At 57.8% G+C, this 6,000-nt stretch overlaps 1 protein-coding gene across 2 annotated transcripts in view; it reads right to left on the reverse strand.

Annotated features, from left to right (window-relative positions):
• The window catches only part of LRRN2 (leucine rich repeat neuronal 2), a 62,508-nt gene extending 58,665 nt beyond the window's left edge, over positions 1 to 3,843 (reverse strand). For both annotated transcript variants that reach the window (XR_008714734.1, XM_055581726.1), the window contains exon 1: positions 3,476 to 3,843. The gene's annotated coding sequence lies outside the window, so the exon portion shown is untranslated. The remainder of the gene's footprint in view (positions 1 to 3,475) is intronic.
• Positions 3,844 to 6,000: the final 2,157 nt, after the last annotated feature.

Here is a 6,000-nt window from a genome sequence, read left to right on the forward strand (position 1 = left end):
GAAACCGAGGCACAGAGATGTTAGACAACCTGACCAAAGTCACTCAGCTAGAAGTCATGGGGCCTGGATTCAAGTCCCAGTGATGTGGCTTTAGAACTCCTAGAAGGCAGGGGCAACACCTGATGTGTTTCTATCCCTTGCACCTAGCACTGGGCTGAACGCACAGCATGTGCCTGCATACGGCTAACGTGGCGAACGTTCCAGCCTCTAAGCTGTAGGACAGAGAGACCAAGCCCCTCCAGAAAGTATCAGATAAAGGCATCCTTCTTCGCCCTCTCTTAGCAAGTGCACCATATCCTGCACTCTGTCCTGCCCGCTGTGTCTTTTCCTGCATGTCTCCTGCCTTTGTCTGTTCCTTGGTCACTCTCCCCCTTTCCTGTCCCATTCAGCCTCCATCCATCGGCCCTGTCCTTCCGTAAAGTTCTTGCAGGCTTGAAAGCCTTCCACCCTCCTTCTCTGCCTTAGAGCTTTTCTAGAATCCAGACTTCCCCAAGGAAGCTGAGAACACCAGTGACACTGATTCATTAGACTGGCCACGGACCAAGCTCCCACACACAGACCCTGAATGAAAACAGCGATCTCTGCGGACGTGCTGTGTGTGTGTGCCTGCCTGTAGCTTGTTACAAACCTGTGTTGGATCAGGAAGATCCACTGCCCTCCCTGTCTCTTCTCCCAGGGTCCCAGCTCCTCCAGGAAGCCTTCCCTGATCCCTTGAGAAAGCTTATTCATGCAACCATTCAGCAAATCTTTATATATCTTAATATTCGGAGGAGACAAGGCATGCTTCTGAAAAGTTTGGTTAAAATGTGACCTTCAGAGAACTGCATAAGTTACCAGATGTCACAAACACAGGTGCCAAACGAACTGCAAAGATGCAGTGATTTCAAAATGGAGACCTTTGTGACCTGGGACAAGTGCCTTATCCTCTACGGTCCTCAGTGTCCTCAGTTATAAAGCAGATGGTAATCCAAAATTTAGAAGGTTATTAGGAGGATCAAATCAGATAATTTTTGTAAAGTTCCTGACAGACTGATGCTTAGTACGTACTCAGTAATACATGCTTCTTTCTCCCTTCTCCATCTAAGGCACCGGCTTTCTATTCGGCCGTCCCAGATAAACGATGAGACATGAACTGATCCATCCTTGGAGGTCAAAAATGTCTTAAGGACAGGATGACCTCGGTCTGTAAGCTTTGCAGTACCTGGTTTATTGTAAGGAGATGCGCCTGTCACATTAGAGGTTACTCAGTATGATAAAGATGACAATTTACTAGGACTGTTCACAACCCTCCCCCAGCAACACAAGTAATGGGTAAAAAGCCTAGTGGGCAGAGACCTGATCAGCTGGGAGGTCCAGATACAAATTCAGCCCTGAGATATAAAGGTTTAATGGCTGTATCCTCAGCTCCTAAGATAGTGCTGAGCAGAGTAGGTGCTCAATAAATTGCTGAATGAATGCTTTTTTTTTTTTAAACAATGGATTTTCCTTCCCATTTCAAATTAAAGAGAGAGGATAGGAGGGGCAAATGCCCTGGTACAGGAGTGATGCCAGGGGAATGCAGCTGCCAGGCCGGCCACCCAGGCTCCGCCCCTGCAAAGGGGACGCAACAAAGCTACCAGCACAGGTGTTCCCATTAGGAGGCTCAGAAGCCAGGAGCCTACATACCGCCTGGCTTGTGGCTGAAGCTGCAGGTTACAGAAGAGAAGGGGAAAAGGTGCAGACAGGCCTGGAAGGGAGGGAGGGAGGGAGGAAGAAGTCTGGGGAGAGGAGGAGGGTGAGAGAGGAAGGGGAACACTGTTGGGGCGAGGGGGGGGTGGGGGGTGGGGAGGAAGAGACTCCTGAAGGAGACAGGAGGAGCACGGTGGGGAGGAGGCACTGGAAATAAGGATGGGGAGTGGGTAGGAACTGTGGAGAGTTCCAGAGGAAATCTGCTGTCTCAGCCTGGGTGGAATTGTCTTAGCGAGACTTCTGAGTTCCCCCTGCCACTCAGCATCTCCTCTGGGTTGGGCTGTGCAGGGGGAGGCTGTGGATTTGGGGGTACCCCTAGATGCCAGGTGTCTGCCAGACCCTGGGCAGGTCCCAATCCTGAAGCCTGAGGCGTTTTGCTCCATCCTTTCCAAACAATGAGGTTTCACCCTAGGTCTAGAGGGTAGCCCCTCCCCAGCCACCATGGGAAGGAGACTCAGTGTGAGCCAGCCCAGGGGAAAGAAAGGTATCCAGAAGGCTCAGACCCCTCACTGGTCTCTCTTTCCATCTTCTCCCCACAAAGGCACCTGGCCAGCCAGGAAAGTGGGTCAGGCCGCTCACATGTGACTTTCTTCTAACAACAGGCAAGGGGGCCTCGGTGCCCTGTACACGACCCTGCCCACCCCATGCCCAGTGCTCTTGTTGGAGGGAACTTTAAGGAGCAGTGGGAGGGGATCCGTGCCTTCTCATTCAGGAAGAGGACATGGCCCAGAGCCCATCCCAAGCTGTCAGGGAACGGGGAGCCTGCGGCTATCAGGGCGCATGGAAAGACCTAGATCTTCCCATGATGATGGCCACGCTGGCAGGGAGCCACCTCTACCCCCCTGACCTGGGGGAGGGGGGTTTGTTTCCTCTACCACCCACCTTCTGGGGTCTTCAAGAAGAGGGCCCAATCGGCCCATCTCTATCAACCGAGCGCTGCGCCCAGCCCACCCCCTCCCGACCCTGCCGGTTGCCCAATTAGAAGCTGCGTTGGCTCCAACAGATGGGAGCTGCGGCAGGCTGAAGAACAGAGCACAAAGCCCAGCTGACATTTTCCTTCCTGTTCCTTTGGTGGGGGAGGAAGGGCAGGGCCAGAAGGGGGGCACAGCAACACCCCCGGGCCCCCGCTCCAGGTCCCAGTCTCCCGCACCTCCGGGGCTTATTGGAGCTCAGTTTCCCCCCACCCGGCAGCGCCCCGCTGGCGGGGCAGCCGGAGCCCGCGCCGCCCTCCGCCCGCAGGACGAACGCACCACCTGTGGCTGGCCCACCCTCGGTCGGCCGGCGGCCGCGGCGGCCCGAGCCGGCCCCTCCTCCACGCCGCAGGTCCCCGCGCAGAGGCCGCGCACAGACTCCGGCCGCCCGGGAGGAGCCGGGCTCCGGGCTCCGGGCTCCAGAGACTTCGCAGAGACACGAAGGCCACCTTGGACGCCCAAACTCCAGGGGAGGGCAAGTCCGCAGGCTCCGGAGCCCTCCCTGGCGAGTCCGCCCCCGTCACGCCCCCCCTAACCTCGCGGCCCCCCGACATCTCGGGGCCCCCGCTCTGCCCAGCCACAGTCTGGGGCGGCTCGGACCTCTTCGGGTGCATTCAGGCTCGGACGCCCCTTCCTCGGGTCCAGCCCGCGCGGCCGGCAACCTTTCCTGTCTCCGGCCCTCCTTCCCTGCCCCCGCGCGGCCGCCCCGCGCCCAAGCCCCCGCTCCCCAGCGGGCCCCCCGGCCCCCGGGGTCCGCCCGCGAACCGCACACTCACCCCGGGCGCCGTCTGCTGCCCGCGCACCGCTCGGCTCCCGCCCGGGCCGGGCTCAGGGAGGCCGCGCGCACAGGCCGGGGCGGGGTCGCGGGCTCCTCCCCGCCGCGGAGTTTTCCTGGGAGTGGTCCCGGGGCAGAGCGAGGTGACGGCCCGGTAGAAGCACCCGCTCCCTGCCCGCGCCGGGCCCGCGCGCCGGGCTGGAGGGCGGCGGCCGAGAGCGGAGCTTCCTCCGCCCGCCGCGCGTTCGCGGGTGCGGCCGGCAGGCCCCCGCGGCGCCCGCGCCCCTCCGCGCACCCTCCGCCCGGCCTCTCCTCGCCGCTGCGCCGCGCCCCGGCCTCCCCAGCCCGCGCCGGGCGCCTCCTCGCTGTCTGCCTGCCGCGCCGCCCCCTCCCTCCAGGCCCGCTGCCGTTTTAACTCCTGAGTGGCCGGCGGCCCGCTCCCGACACAGCTCGCGGGAGGCGGGGCCGGGCCGGATGCTATGGCTGGGCCTCCCGGGCCGCGGAGCCCTTGCGCCTTCAGACGCAGCGCTGGTCCGAAAGAAGAAGGGAGATCCGAGAGGGGAAAGGGGCCGTTCTCATATTGCCTCTTACTCCCTTGCTAAGGAATACAGAGGGGAAATTCAGCAGCTTCTAGAGGACAGGTGCAACTCACAGGCACAGCATTTTTGCCTTGCGCGGTGCTGTTGCCCCCTTTCCCCCCAAGTTAACAGCGGACTAAGGAACGCAAAGAGTGGGTTAGAATTTGTCCACGGGCACAGGCGTCTCTTAGCCTAAAGAACAGTGTGGAATATACACTCCACCCCCGCCAGTTCCATACCCTTCTAGCATGGCCCCCTGAGCTCGGCAGCTCTGACCTTCTGGAAGGTTCCATCCTGGCCTTTAGCAAAGGTGTCCATCTCCATAGGTGTTAGGAACTGGCAAGCCCACTCAGGGGCTTGGCTTGGGCGGATGCCCCCCCTGCGGGCCAAGCGTTGTGAACACTAGGAAAGGAGAGCAGGGCGCTGAAGGTGGTGCTCGGCTGCTACGTGGTGGCTTACAAAGGCTGGGTCACCACCCTGTCAGAGCTTAGGAGTGTGTCTTCTGCTGGGGCCAACTGCTTGAGTCCCATGCCTCAGTGGGGCCTTCGACCTGGACCACTCAAAACAAGCTCAGATCCATGACCAGAGCCTGCAGAAGCAACCATAGAGAAGCAGGTGGGCTGGAGCCCAAGGGATGGGGAGTCCTGCCAGGAGTGGCATCCGGTTTTCCTTCCTCCATCCAGGGCTTGAGCTCAATGCCTTCTGTGAGCTTCAGAGAGCTTTTTCACTCTGCCTTCTCCAAGGGCACAGCCTGTGCTAACTCCGTGCCTGGAGGCTTTTATCAAATCAGCCTGAAGGTCTGTGTGTCCTGTATGCACAGAGGGGGTTCTCACCTTCTTGTATTCAGTAAGCATGTATTAAGTTCCCATTGTACCTCCTAACCCACTCCCATGCCATGCTCTCCACCCCTGCTGTGGGGCATGATGGCCTCTAGGACCTTAGAGGGACAAGCTGGAACTACAAGAAACAATTTTAAACATTTCAAGGCAAAGGAAGTGCCATAGAAATACAGAAAGAAAAGGCTGTTATAGGTTAAGGTTATTCAGGAAAGCTTTTATGGAGGAGGTGAGCTTCAGGCTGAGCCCAGATGGAGGAACTGACAGAAAACAGGGGCCAACACATGCAGGCAAGTGGAGACCTCAGAGCAGAGTGGGTTGCTTGGAGGGCAGGGGGCAAGGGAGGGATTTTATGGAGCTACTAGATACCAGGTGTTTTCACACACCCCTCTCATTTTATCCTCTGAGTTGACTCTTACACCTCCCTTTAACAGACAGCAGAATAGAGGCTCAGAGAGCTTAAGTTCTATAGGCCGAATTTGAACCTCTTCTTGGAACCACAGTGCCCTTGCTGTAACACCATACTGGGTCTGCAGAACAAAGAGCATGAATTTCCAGGCTGAACAGTTTAGCCTTGGCCCAGTACACAAGTGATTTGGGATAAAAGAAGCTGGAAGATGGGAGGCTAGAGAGAAGGCTGTTAGTGGAACAAGAGGGAGGGGAGCAGTGAGACTGGAGAGTAAATGCAATAGGCCTCTGTAAGAAGATTTGGTAGAAGTCTGACACTGAGTGCGTAAGTGAAAGGGGTCAAAACTTGACTCTAAGCTTTTGAGCAGGAGTGTTGGAGTCCCTTGTCAGTTCACCGTCCTGAGGGACAATGTCAGTGTATTCAGGCTACTCTTAAGAAGGAGGAAATGTCACCAGCCCTTTGCCAGCTGAGCGACACTCCAGGGCCCCAGCCCCTCAACACCCATCCATGCTGCGTAGTGTGTCTCAGCTCCCCACCAGATGGGGTCTTCTGGAGGCTGAGACTTCCCGCGCAGCACCGAGTCAGGACTAGTGGTTTACAGTTGTTTAGTCGCTAAGTCAAGTCCGACTCTTTTGTGACCCCATGGACTATAGCCTGCCAGGCTCCTCTGTCCATGGGATTTCCTAGGCAAGAATATTGGAGT

The sequence above is a fragment of the Bubalus kerabau genome, chromosome 5 (genome assembly GCF_029407905.1).
Source record: "Bubalus kerabau isolate K-KA32 ecotype Philippines breed swamp buffalo chromosome 5, PCC_UOA_SB_1v2, whole genome shotgun sequence".
NCBI lineage: Eukaryota > Metazoa > Chordata > Mammalia > Artiodactyla > Bovidae > Bubalus > Bubalus kerabau.